Raw genomic sequence first — 14,561 nt, 5'->3', positions numbered from 1 at the left:
CCTGATTCTCATGGGCGTCTTCTCAAAAAGTCCCTGACACGGTCTCTGCCTGGTGCTGTTGTGACTTAAACACTCACATTTCCATTATCTGGCAATATCCCAATTTAATAAGACAAAGCAAAACAAGAACTCAGACCATTAGCTGCAGCAGCAGATTTTTAAACATCATTTTATTTTCATTGTATTTAATTTTACTGTTGTTTTCTATTTGAGACAAGAGACACTAGTTTACTATTCACGAGAGATTTTCATGAAGGTTCTATTACAAATTTATTTAACTGGAGGAAAAGCAAAAAGTCTACAAGTCAAATAATAGTAACAGGGGCTATGCAGATATGGCAAGTGCCCATGCGCTGGAAATGACAAGTATAAAGGAAAGAATATAGAATCGAAGTCAAAACATGAAGATGCAAGCTCTCAGGTCGGTTTCCTTCTTTTTAGTTTTTGTAAAATGTTTATTTTTGAGAGAGAGAAAGGGCGTGTGGGGGAGGGGCAGAGAGAGACAGAGACAGAGGCACCAAAGCTGGCTCCATGGAGACAGCAGAGAGCCTGACATGGGGCGCAAACCCCCAAACCATTGAGATCATGACCTGAGCCCAAGTAAGACACCCAACTGACTGAGCCACCCAGGTGGTTTTCCTTCTGAAGACTAACAAGCCAGGGACCACTGTCCTGCCCTTTACAGCTAGAAGCATGGCAATGTGACCCACCCCTGACCAAACGGACAGAAGAGGAAATAGCTAGATTTCTAGGGAAGCTTTTGCTTTACTGATAAGAACAGGCAGGTGTAGCTTATGGTGCCCCCTCCCCTTCTTCCTACCTGGAACTGATTCGTGATGCCAGGAGCCAAGGCAACCATCTTGAGACCAGGAAATCACAAGCACTATTTTAGGACAGTGGCATGGAAAAGATCTTAATGCAGCTAAGCCACTCCACTAACTCTGAGCCACCCCCCTCTAGATCTTTTTTGTTGTTATGTAAAGAAGAATAATGTACTATGGAAGCCATCTTAGTGTTTCTTTACATGTGGGCAAAAGCATTCCTAATGGACACAAGGTTCGGGCACAAATTGGCTAAGTGGACAAGCATCTTCTAAGCCTTGGCAAGCCACTTCACCTTTTCTTTTTTTTTAATGTTTATTTTTGAGAGCGAGAGAGGCAGACCACAAGCAGGGGAGGGGCAGAGAGAAAGAGGGAGACACAGAATCTGAGGCAGGCTCCAGGCTCCGAGCTAGCTGTCAGCACAGAGCCCGACACGGGGCTCAAACCCACGAACTGTGAGATCATGACCCGAGCTGAAGTCAGATGCTTAACCACCTCAGCCCCCTAGGCACCCCAAGCCACCTCACCTCTTAAAGCTCAGTTTCCTCATGGGTAAATAAAGTTCAGTGATACCCACCTCAAAGGAGTCTGGTGATCAAAGGCAACGGCACACATGTCAGTAGACCTGGCACATAGTAGGTTTCTCTTCATGCAAACAAGCAAACAGGATGTGAAGCCTAACGGAGGTGTTTGGGGGTGGGGGTGGGGTGGGTTTGTTTGTTTGTTTGTTTCTTTGTTTTTTTGGTATGTTGTTTTGGTTTGGTTTGGTTTTTTGGGGTTTTTTTGGCGGGTGGTGGAGAAATCTAAATTCTTTAAGACCTAAAGGAATAGCTCTCTAATGAAGGAATTTGAGAGAGACAGTGATCTGGGGAGTCTACCCTTACCCACTGGCACACCTGGGGAGAGAGGAAGGCTGGCCAACTGTTCGCAAGGCCGGCCTGACGTCCAACAGGGGCCTGCCACCCACACAAGCTTTATTAACAACAGAGGGGGTGGTGCGCTGGGCCGGCTCAGTCAGTGGAGCATGCGACTCTTCGTCTTGGGGTCGTGAGTTCGAGCCCCACACTGGGTGGAAAGATTACTTAAGTAAATAAAACTTTAAAAAACCCCACACAATCCTTATTTAACAACAGAGGAAGTGCCAAAACAACGTAAATACCAAAGAGCATCCTCCAAAACTAGGTATCAATGAGAGGGTGGTCAACACCACGCCCGGGTCAATGGTGTCCGTGTCCGGTCCCCACCGCACCCACGCCCACCAACCATTGTGTCCGTGTCATATGCAAGCCGTCCGCGGCACTAACCATGCAGGGACAGCTAATGTGTCCCCTCCTGGGAAAATCAGGAAGGTAACTGTGCCTCCCACGCCCTTCAGGCAGCTGGCCGACTCCTCCTGGACCAGCTTCCCAGCACCAGCACCGCCATAAACCCGTCAGGGCCTGGCGCGCTGCCGGCCCCGGGGCACAACACACAGGCCTCACCTAGCACAGAAGCCTGTCTCCAGTAGCCACAGAACTACACCTGGCCCAACTACCAAAGAGACACCCCCGCGCGCTGTTCCAAGTTCATTAAGGTGTGTGCTCCTCTGACCTCTTAAGAGCTGAGGGGCGCCTGGGTGGCTCCGTCGGTTAAGCGTAGACTTCGGCTCCGGTCATGATCTCACGGTTCGTGGGTTCGAGCCCCGCGTCTGGCTCTGTGCTGACAGCTCAGAGCTTGGAGCCTGTTTCAGATTCTGTGTCTCCTTCTCTCTCTGACCCTCCCCTGTTCACCCTGTCTCTCTCTCTCTCAGAAATAAATAAAAAACATTTAAAAAAAAAAAAAAAAAAAGAGCTGAGCCCTGGGAAAGCCTGTTAGGAATAATTTCCACCATCCAACAACACTCATGGAGCTCTGATTCTGTGCCAGATGTCACGGGGAATGCATTTCCCCACTTAAAATCCACCCTCTGAGGTGGGCTACGTGACGGGGCCCCACTTGACGGATGAAGACGAGGAGTCCTGAGGAGGCTTAACAATTTGCCCAAGGAGCAGAGCAGGATTTGAACTCAGGCAGCCTCACTCCACCCCCCACCGCCGCCCCGCCTTGTTCATCTTTGCAGTGTCCAGAGCTGCTGTGTCATTCGGCGCCACCCGTGGACTGGGCGCCCTCCCACAGGCTCTCCGTGCATGATTTCTGTCAGTCCCTTCAATGACCTCCCAGAGTTGATGCTGCTGTTATCCCCATTTTCCAGGTAAAGAAACTGAGGTTGCAAAGGCAAGGTGATTTGCAGAGGTTAGTTGCTTAGGAAATTAGCAGACCTGGGACTAGACTCAGGCTGTCTGTCTCTGGAGTACAGGGCTCTGCCATTTGGTCCTTCACTCCCACTGCCTCGCACTGGGCTGGGCCGGCTCAGAGCAGATTTCTGGGCAAGTCTAGGGGCACGATGCCCTTGTTCTTGAAGCACCGGCTAGTGGGAGAAGCAGACGTGGCCCCAGAAGCTGAGGTTGAGACTGAGGTCCACAAGAAAAAGAGCTTAGAGTAGACAAAACAGACAAAATAATGCCCTCCAAAGATATTGGGGCCCTAGCCCCCACCCCCAACCTTTGAATCTGTTACCTTTACCAGCAGAAAGGACTTTGCAGTCTGAAGGGAGGCACTTCAGCTGGGGAGGAGACCCTGGCTTATCTGGATGGACCCCGTGTCCTCACGAGGGGCCTTATAAGAAGGGAGGGAAGAGGGCCTGAGTCAGAGAGAGAAAATGTGATGAAGAGAACAGATCAAGGTGCTGCAGGACCACAAGCCAAGGATGCAGCGGCTTCTGGAAGCTGGAAAAGGCAAGGAAAGAGCCTCCAGAAGGAATGTACCTCTGACAGCCCATTACTAGACTTGACCTCCAGAACTGTATGGTAATAAACTTGTGGCGGCCACTGAATTGTGGTCGTTTGTTACAACAGTCATAGGAACCTCATATGGAGCTTAACTTGGCTGAGGAGAAAGGGAGTGGAGGAAGGCGGGGGTGGGGGGGAGTGCATCCTGGAGGAGGCAGCATGCAGCTGAGTGGCTGCCTAAATAGCCTCAAAGCTCAGTCCTCCATCGTTCTTCGTACTATACTTGCAATGCGGCTACCAACATTTAAATTTTGATTAATTAAAAGGAAATACAATTTTGAACTCAATGCTTCCGTTGCACTAGACCTGTTTTCAGTGCTCGACAGGCTTGGGAGACCAAGCACCTTGCCAGATGGCATAAAAGTTCTACCGGACAGCACCATATACGGTCCCGATATCCAGCTGTGTAAACAGAGGCTCAGAGACGGTGAGTCCCACGGATCCCAGAGCTAACTTCACCCTCAGCCTTCTCAGTGGAGGAAAAGCATGGGTCACAGAGGCTGACGGCAGCCACCCCAGGCTCAACCTTTGTTAACTGAACCACAAATTACCCACCCACCGGCTGTAAGGAGTCATGACCCTTAGCAGAGCTGAGAACAGTTTATTTTGACCTCCTTATCCGTCTTCCTTAAACGCAGGGTGCGCCCTGAGGAGGGCAGAGGAGAGGCCTCGGTTAATAAAAGGTTCTGCCTTAACAGAGGCTGCAGGGAATGAAGCGTCTCTACGGGCACGGAGTATTTGTGGTTGCGACTGAGGAGTGCCACGTGGTCCCGTGATCAACCGTGGGCTCCTCGACCCACCAGGTCCATCATCTCTATTTCCTGGCATACGGGGCACTTAAGAAAGTCTCTTTCAACAGGGCCAGAATGACCAGATGAAGACGTCAGGGTAACACAGTTCAATTTCTAAGGTAACCCCTTGCCACTTGCAAGGAATTCTCCGGGATTCACTGACTGACATACACAGGGAGTTATAATGAGTACAATCAACTCTTTCACACTTTCAGCTAGAGGCAGTTACAAAGAGTTTCAGAGGGGAAAAAAACACACAATTAAAAATCAGCTTTAAATCCATTCCCTTGGGGATTGGGAGGTAGAGGGTGGGAACATGGAGAGAACCCGGGAGGGAGGGAGGGAGGGAGATTTTTCTCCATCTGCACTTCGGTAACGTTCCATTTTGAATCTTGTAAATGTATTACCCATCCAAATAAATAAAAGTTACAACCTGAACTGTTTAAGTACAATAAATATAAATATACGAATATATAAAGTATTAGAATATATAAGAAATGTCCGCAGAGGTTAACTCCTAAATGCCAGACGATGAGACCACAGGTGATTTTAATCCTTTTACGTAGTAACAGTTTCTAAATTGTAAGAATAACAACAGAGCACTTTCTATGTATTAAATGTGTAGCTGGTTTCTATGGGAAACACCCCACAAACACTCATTTCTCCCAGCAATCTCTGAGGCAGGGAATATTTTTCCCCCATCTTACAGATGAGGAAACTGAAGCTCAGAGACACGGATTAGGAAGCCCAACCTCTTCATTCCTTTGCTATGCTGGAGGGTACAGCACATACCGTCACCTTCAACAGCTTCCACACACAGCCCTGGATGCAGAGGGCTGCCCACTGAAGGTGCAGGCTGTTCTGTGGCCAACGGCTTGGTTTCAGGTCATGGGAGCGGCGTGGCCAGCATGCCAGCGCGTCAGTGCCCAAAGGGCAGCCCGCTACCAAAGATGGTGGGGAATAGGTGCATCAACACCCCAGCTCCCTCCCTCACTGGGTGGGGGTGTGGGGGGGCGGATTTCAGTCTTTTTTTTTTTTAATGTTTGTTTATTTTTGAAAGAGAGACAGCGGGAGCAGGATAGGGGGAGAGAGAGAGGGGAACATAGATTCTGAAGCAGGCTCCAGGCTCTGAGCTGTCAGCACAGAGCCCAACACGGGGCTGGAGCTCGTGAACTGCGAGATCACGACTGAGCCGAGATCAGAATGTTTAGCCGAATAAGCCACCCTGGCGCCCCTGGTTCTGCAGTCTTGATCACACCCCCAACGGCTCCTTGCCTTCCCTGTCTCACCTCCACAGCTGCCCCATACTCCCTGCAAAGAACGACACTCATGCTCACATCCCTGCCTCAGCGGGGAGCCCAATGGAAAACACAGAAGGGTGCTCGGTGTCCCTACCTTGACTGGTGGTTACCAATGGCAACCAGGAACAGCACCCTTCCCCCAACCAAACTGCCAAGCACTCCCTAGATGCTTGGGGAAAAACACCCAGAGTGATTTTCTTCCTGGATCATTAAACCATGGCATCGCACCGAACACAGAGTCCAGAAACGAAATGAGCCTGCATGACTTTTAACACAGGAAAATGGCAAAGAGGTGATCCCAGGTGTGTCTGGGCCAGAGAGAAGAATGATTTTCCTAACCCAGAGGTGGGGACACAAGCCAGAGCTCCAACTAGAATCTGGGGAACCCGATTCATGATGTAATTATTCTATATCTACAAGCAATTTATGTATATAACTATATATAACTATGTATTGCTTATACGTATTATGTATAATATAGTGGTATTTATTACTATATGTATTTTATGTATTTATATGTACTATATAGCTTATATAATACTAATCTATGTAATATACAAATGTATACTTATTTATATGACACAGAAATTGCTTGGCCTAAGGATTCCATAAATACAGGTTCTCCCAGCTACGGAATCTTGTGTAAACTGCCCACAGGACCACACAGCAGGCATGATCTGGAAACCATCGACTTGGACCCGGAATCTGGTTAGTTTGTTTGTTTTTAAGGACAGAAGGCTATAGTGAACACCTCAGAAATACACAATTACACATGCACACACACAGGGGAAAAAAAGTCTCCAAATGACCACCAAGTACATGAAAAAAACTCATCTTCACCGGTCACCGAGAAAGCAAGATTAAAATCACAGTGAAAAACTACTCCACGTCTCCCATAACGGCGCAAATCACAAAGACGGACATTTGCAAGTGCTTTCGAGGATGCAGAAGGTGCAAATGGTTTGAAACCTTGTAAAACTGTTTGGTGAAGGCCACGAAGGCCGCCCTACAGCTCACCCGTTGCTGGGTGCCCAATAGAGATGGATGCTCACTCCACAGAAGACGCGTACATGGATGTTCCTGGCAGCTGCGTTCATAATAGCCAGAACCTGGAAACCACCTAGCTGCCCGTCAATGGTGACAGGATAAATCAATTCCGGCATATGCATATGATGGGGTATCCCACAACAATGACAAAAACGAACCACCGTGACATGAAGAACACAGATACATTCCTCACACATGAGCCGCAGACGCACAACCAACCCAAAACGGGTGTGTGTGTACGAGTACACTTACGTGAAGTTCAGGAAACAGGTAAAACTACCCCACGGTGATTAAAGGTAAAGCAGCAATAATCTTTGAGGCTTATGGGTGGAAAGAGGTACAAGGGAGCATTTCTGGGAGCCTAGAAATGTTCTATATCCCGATACCAGGGGTGGTTACATGTAACGTACATACATCAACAGGCATCTAGTTTATACTTAAGGTTTGTATACTTTTCGTAAGTAAGTTATACCTAAGAAAACAAAGCCTAAAACTTCAGTAGCCTCCAGGTGCTCACCAGAGAAAGCCACACCCTTCACCATAGCCCAGGGTGATTGTGATCTGTCCTGTCCACTCCCATGACTCCTCTCTTGCCAAATCCTCCCCACCTTTTTTTCCTCCTGGCTCCAGACTTACTCATCCTGGAAACCAGTTTGCTTTGACAGGGAGGGTGTCCGGATCTAGAAAGAAATCCACCCTCAGAAGGCAAAGACACCTGCAGGGATTGGCCTGAGTGATGTCAGCACCCACATACACTAATGCAGCAACGGCTCCCTGATTAGATGCCTCTTCCTCTGGGAAGCCTTCCCAGACCCACACCCCAGGTAGGAGTCCCACAACTTGCTGCTTCTTTAGGACACTGACCCCTCTGTTTTAAGTTGATTTATTTGTCTGCCTTGCCCCCTGAGGGCTGAGACCCCTCTGTTGTGCTCCCTGTTCTGTCCACAGAGCCTAGCAAGATGCATGGCACTAATAGGTACCCAATCAACATTCGTTGAAGCAAATGGATCTCTGAATGAGAAAATGAGTGATTTGAGGGAGGTTAAGAATAGGTTGGAGTAGAGGCGCCTGGGTGGCTTAGTCGGTTAAGCGTCCGACTTTCGCTTAGGTCATGATCTCGCGGTTCGTGGGTTCGGGCCCCGCGTCAGGCTCTGTGCTGACTGCCAGCTCAGAGTCTGGAGCCTGTTTCAGTCTGTGACTCCCTCTCTCTCTTAAAAAAAAAAAAAAAAGAATAGGTTGGAGTAAATAATGATTCTATGTACGTACACCTCAGTGTATGGAAGGTGAAATCTGGGCCCAGAGAGGGTAAGTGTCTTGCATAAAGTCACACAGCCAACAAATTCAGCATAGAACCTCCGGGAGACCTGGCTGCACCCTCCTCCTCCCAGTGCTGCACTCTTCCCTCATCTACTGGGAGGGCTGTCTGCTAACAGTTCACAGGTGCAACCTTTTCCAGGAGAGCCATCCTCCTACAGTCTGGCCCTGGACCCCCACCCTTCCTGTAAGCCCCCCACAAACCAAGGGCATCCATTGCCAATGGCACACTTCTATGGGGCTACCCAAGGCGGCTTCCCCTTGTCCCCAGGCAGAATCTGTTCTGTGGCTGCAGCGGTCCCCAGGGAATCTGACTAAAGCTAAACTTGATAGAGATCACACCCCCGCTCTGCCCCCTCCTGAGAGCACAGCCCCAGTCAATTTCTTCCTCAATGAGCATCTCAGGCTCTGTTTCTTGGGACCCCGACCTGAGACAGAAGGCAAGGCTTTGCATTATCTCCAGGGGGTGTGGCCGGCAGGCACTGCCCCCTGAATGTAAGTGTACAGTGAATGACAGTGCCAAGTGTGACCTCCCGAATGCCAGGAGCCCAGCCATAAGGAGATGCAACATCCGCACGCTTTGAGGCAGGGAGTCTCCCCTCTACTCCCAAGCCCTTCATTCTTTATATCTAGAAGATACGCAGAAGGACCCCATCTGAACATCCTTGCTTCCCAGCCACCAGCAGCAAAGCTCTAAAATGCCCCTCATTGCCTAGACAGTGCCGTCCACCAAGACAACCTGCTCAAACTTCAGCTCTTAGATCAGCCACCGGGGCAGGCGGGGGGTCAGTTCCCCATGAGTCACTGCGAGCCCTTCCCCTGAAGGCACCATACCGGGCCAGGTTACAGAAAACACTATCCGATCTCCTAAACTGGGATAAACACCACCTGCTGTCGGTTCTCCCAGACCCTACTTTGCCCAGCGTAATCACCAGTTATTAAGAGCTCAGAGGATGCCGTGTTTGGGGGGTTAGCATGCAGGACGGGTGGCCAGGAGCCGCCGGTCTCCTTGCCCTGTCTGTGGCCCTCTGTATGACCGTTCAGAGCGTGGGCTTCTGGACTCCACCCGCTGGGCGTCCAACCGCATCTCGGCCTCTACTAGCCGTGTGATCTTGGACCAGTCGCTCCACCCCTCTGAGCCTCGGCTTTCTTGTCTGTACTTCACATGTTTTCGTGAAGATTAAATGAGGTCACATGCAGACTTCACATGTCAATGGCTGTCCTCTTCAACAGTTGTTATTATTAATCATTTAGAGTGGTGGGGGGTTGGGGGGCTGCAGAGTTAGACCACTAGACTTGTGCACAGGTGCAGGAAAGCAGCAGGAAGCAGGAAGGAGAGGCTCGTGTGGTGTCTCAAACAATACAAGGAAGCAAAGGCACCTGGGACGCATATACAGCAGGCGCTCAGCATACAACCACTAGACTTGTGCACAGGTGCAGGAAAGCAGCAGGAAGGAGAGGCTTGTGTGGCGTCTCTAACAATCGAAGGAAGCAAAGACACCTGGGAAGTGTATACAGCAGGTGCTCAGCACATAGGAGGTCCGCTTATTATAAAGCAGAAGGTGAACCCAAGGAAAGGACCTCTCTGGTTCAGAGATCCTTTTATGTCCAAAGTGGCAGCTTTGCGCGACAGCCCCGGACCCATGGCAGAAGCAGGGACCAGTAGCCTTCCCCGCCCCCGCCACTGCCTCTAAGCACAGGCTGGGCTGCACCTGAGCCGCAGTCGCCCTCTAGCCATGCCTTGCGTGGCAGCCACCAAGGGAAGAGGGGGCCTCACCCAGATCCGCCTGCACAGCGGGCAGCTTTCCAGCGGTGCTGTGACAACTCAGAGGCCTTTCTGTAGCCTCCCCAAGGCTTCCAGCGGGCCGCCCACAGGGTAGGCTGCTCATTAGCATCTTCTCATGGTGCCCCACCACCCAAATGAACCACTTGCTCCCTCCGGCGTCCTTGACTCAGGCTCTGCTTCTCGGGAAGCCCGACTTAAGACACCCCTCACTCCTAGAATCTGACTCCTAAGAGACGGATCTGCTCAGAACAGCCGTTCGGCCCTACTGTGAGGCATACCCTGCTGTGAAATGGGTCCACAGCTCCCAGGGGGCCTACCAAGACCATGTGAGGTTCTACCGTGTGCATGGGCCAACTTTTTCAAAGTTGCTCTTTTACCAATTTATTCCAAAAAAAAAAAAATGCATTGACCCACTGTGTGCCAGACCCAGTGCTTGGTGACAAGGCCACAGTGAAGAACTCAAAAGTCAGAGTCACTGTTTACACAAAGTTTAGAGTTAGGAAGTGAAAAGGACTGGGAATGGAGAGGTCAACACCAGGATAAAGATGGCAGCATGGGATAAGGGAGGAGACGGGAATGGGGTCTCTGATGCCAAACACAATTGGGCCCCATGGACTCGGCGATTAAGGAAGGCTTCCTGGAGGAGGTGACATTTCAGCTGCATGACCTAAAGGGTCAGAGGGAGCCAGCCAAGGGAAGACCAGAAGGTCCAGAGTCATGAAAGAGCTCAGGGCATCGACGGAATAGAAATTTCTGCTAGCAGGGCTACAGTGAAGTGGAGGAAAGCAGCACGGCCTGAGTCTGGAGAGAGTGGGGCATGGGGATCTTGTAAGGCTCTGAGGCCGCCTGTAAGAGTACGTTGGGGGCTCTCCGAGAATCGACTTCCTCTCCCAGCCTCCCCCTGCATTCTGATCTGCCTTCCCGAGTGGGAGAGGTTGGAGTTACCTCCTGCCTGCCAGGAGCCTCACTGGGCCCCCAGGCCCAAGGGGAGGGTGTCTCACATGTCACCTCCTCCATCCTATGCATCTAGGTGAGAACTGTTGGCTTCAGGGCAGGGACAGGGAGAGGCAGGGAGAGATACTTCAAGGAAGTGGGTATCTGAGTTGGAGGAAAAGCTTTTGGTCACAGGTTATAGCACATGAGCTCAAATTCATGCCTTTGTGACCCTGGACAAGTTTCTTGTCTTCCTCAGCCTCAGTTTCCTCACCTGTCAAATGGGTAGATAATCCTATCAACTTCTTTTTTTTTAATTTTTTTTACATTTATTTATTTTTTGAGAGACAGAGTAAGACAGAGCGTGAGTGGAGGAGGGTCAGAGAGAGAGGGAAACACAGGCTCCAGGCTCTGAGCTGGCTGTCAGCACAGAGACTGACGCAGGGCTCGAACCTGCGAACCGTGAGATCATGACCTGAGCCGAAGTCGGACACTTAACCTACTGACCCACTCATGCACCCCTCCTATCAACTTCCAAAAGCAGCTGAGAGACTGGCTGAGAACATAAAAGCACTTGGCACCATCTATGTACTGATTCCATTTTTCTGATGATCTACTACGCACGAGGCACCACACACGGAACCAGGATACAGCTGTGAACACGACGGGGCCGGCTCGGGTGCACAGGGGAGACACACGAAGCTGACCCGAGTCAGTAATTCCAACGACAAGGTTCTCTGAGCACACAGTAGGGGCACCCCGCAGTCTGAGCCCCGGGGCCCCCCTAAAAGCCCAGAGCCCACAGTCACAACAGGAACCCTGCAAGCTAAGACTCCTGTCTCCAGGCAGAGACCTGAGTACGGCCATATGTAACGAGTCCAGCTCCCTAGGGGCCGTGCTCGGCTGTGCCAGGCCCCTACCCCCAGCCCTGAACCCCAAAGACAACCTCTCGAGAGGTTAACAGCGGGTGTGGTCAATGCCAAGGGAGGCGTCTGCCAGCGCGAGCATGAATCACGTCCTGCCTGCTCTGGAGAGGGGGAGGGCCCACCAGACCTGTGTCTGAAAACGCTGATCCGAGCAGCCGTGCCAAGCAGGGGACGTGCCAAGCAGGGGACGGGAGGAGGCACGGGAGCGGCCACAGGGAGGCAGGGCAGACCCCCGGGGAGGTCCGCCCCTCCCCACGCTGGGGGAACGAATGGCCCCACCCACACACTTACTGTGCCTGTCCCCAGCCCTCAAACTTTGGACAGAGGTTCCCTCCTGACTCCTCCCCATTACCCTGCGACTAAGCGTTATTATTGTTTTTCCCACTGGCGGAAGGGGGAAACTGAGGCTTACAGAGATTAACTGCCTTGTCCAAGGTCACTCATCCTGCCGCATGCTTGAGGCCGAAAGTCTGAATCACTGGCAGGAGTAAAGAGAGGGGACAATCCTGAAAACATGGAGGAATGGGTCCCCAAAGCCAGCCAGAGTGACGGGCACTGCCTGGGCCGGCCCTGTGGCAAGGCACCGTGACACAGCAGTCAAGGGGAGGCCCGTAGTCCTGGCTTGTGACTTTGGCCATGTGTCCTGAGTCTCAATTTACCTCCATGGGCAGAAAAGGGCCCAGGACAGGGGCGCCTGGGTGGCTCAGTTGGTTGAGCATCTGCCTCCAGCTCAGGTCATGATCTCACAGTTTCACGAGTTCAAGCCCTGCTTCGGGCTCTGTGCTGACAGCTCAGAGCCTGGAGCCTGCTTCAGATCCTCTGCCCCCCTCTCTCCGCCCCTCTCCCCCTCTCTCTTTCTCTCTCTCTCTCTCTCAAAAATAAACATTAAAAGAAAAAAAAAAAGGGCCCAGCACAGCCATGGAGCCCTGGGCCCTTCCCGCAGGTGAGCACAGAAGACCCAGCATCCGGGCTAGCACAGAAGTCTGAGGCCGGCACACTGGAAGGGGTCCCCTGCAAGGCCGGGTCACCACAGGGCCACCGCGGCTCCACGCCTCAAGGAAGGGCATGGCCAGGGTGCAAGCCAGCGCCTGCTGAGACATGCGTGTCAACACCCGGAGGTGGTCCGTCACCCTGGGGCCGTGCTGAGCCCAACGCCAGCGCCCAGGGCCACCGCCCATGTGTGCCCGCGTCTGGCACACGCGTATGCGAGAATGCTCGGGTCCAGGGACTTGGGCGGGCACAAGATGCACGTGTATACGTGGGCTGTGAACCAAGCTGGGGGCAAGGCCGTTTCGACAGTGAGCGGCATACAGGTTCGCTGGTCAGCACTGCCGGTAGTTAAGGAGGGAAGGGAGGGAGGTGGCGGTGAGGCTGAGGGGCAGCGAGCAGGTGGGAGGCTGGGCGGCAGTCGTGGGGGCCTGCCAGCCGGGTGTGCAGCTGTGGGTCTGAGCAGCTGTCTGTGCCCCGAGCTGGGGGGGTGGGGGGTGGTCGTGCAGTGGGACGCGGCTGTAGTTAAGAGCATAGACTCCGGAGGGGACCTGGGTGGCTCAGCGGGTTAAGCATCCAACTCTTTGATTTTGGCTCAGGCCATGATCTCACGGTTCTGGAGTTTGGGCCCCACACTGTCAGCGCAGAACTGCTTGGGATTCTCTCTCTCTTCTTCTCTCTGCCCTGCCCGCCCCCCTCTCTCAAAATAAATACACTTAAAAGAAGAAAGAGCATGGACTCTGGAACCATCTGCCTGGGTTTATATGCTGTGTGATCCTGGGCAAATTATGGCGCCTCTCTGAGCCGAGGTGCCTCATCTGTAATATAAGAATAATAGGGGCACCTGGGTGGCTTAGTCGGTTAAGCGTCCGACTTTCGCTTAGGCCATGATCTCGCGGTTCGTAGGTTCGAGCCCCGCGTCGGGCTCTGTGCTGACTGCCAGCTCAGAGCCTGGAGCCTGTTTCAGTCTGTGACTCCCTCTCTCTCGACCCTCCCCTGCTCAGCTGTCTCTCTCTCTCTCTCCTAGAAATAAATAAAAATATTAAAAAAAAAAAAAAAGAATAACAGCACATCTGGGGCAGGGGTGTGGGGGAGCGGCGTGAGGATTACATTCGTGAAAAGCACTAGCACAGCGCCTGGCACATGCTAAGTGTTCAGCAAAGAGCACCTCGTATTACAACTGTGGTGACGATGACGTCTGTGCATCCCCATGTGTGTGCAAGACGTCAAGGTAGGGCTAGAAGTGACCTCATGTGTCTGTGGGGGGTGGGGGTCGCCCCCATCTTTACCTCATGCTCTGGGGGCCAAAATACAAATATGTTCCCTGCCCCTGTCCTAGCATTTATTCACCCCCAAGTCAACCAATTAAAACGCAAAAGAAGCCAAGGTGTCATTTGCACAACTCAAGAATGGCCATCTGGGAAGCAGGACACTAACCGTGTCCCCCCAACTCCCCGCCAGCGGCCCCTCCAGAGACAGCAAGGAATGGCAGGCAGGTAGCACCCCTGTCCTCAGGTGGCTCATGGTCAGGGGTGGGGGAATATGGGCGGAATTCGAAGAGACAAAAAACCCAAGACAGATGTCAATATAAACTGATGGGAGGGAAGGGAGCACATCGGGAAGGTGCAATAGAAGGATGACAGCAGGAACAGCTTATGCAAAGGTCCTGAGGCAGGAGGCCTTTGGGTGGGGGGGGGCGACCGTTCACCACACCCCAGGGCCTGAGGGTACCAGGTGCACGAGGCTCTAGAGATGAACTCACAACGTGTGGAACAATCTAAATGTGCA

At 51.9% G+C, this 14,561-nt stretch overlaps 1 long non-coding RNA gene across 1 annotated transcript; it reads left to right on the top strand.

The window, feature by feature from the left end:
• The first annotated feature begins 7,468 nt into the window (after window positions 1-7,468).
• Window positions 7,469-13,368, top strand: LOC120227222. The gene is made up of 3 exons (XR_005527207.1): window positions 7,469-7,651; window positions 11,488-11,571; window positions 12,691-13,368. It is a non-coding gene; the product is annotated as an uncharacterized LOC120227222 (long non-coding RNA).
• The last annotated feature ends 1,193 nt before the right edge of the window (window positions 13,369-14,561 follow it).

This window comes from Hyaena hyaena, unplaced genomic scaffold, assembly GCF_003009895.1.
Source record: "Hyaena hyaena isolate Hyena2069 unplaced genomic scaffold, ASM300989v1 scaffold_19, whole genome shotgun sequence".
NCBI lineage: Eukaryota > Metazoa > Chordata > Mammalia > Carnivora > Hyaenidae > Hyaena > Hyaena hyaena.
Note: the sequence above shows the minus strand (reverse complement) of the source record. Positions and strands in the feature narration are given on the sequence as shown.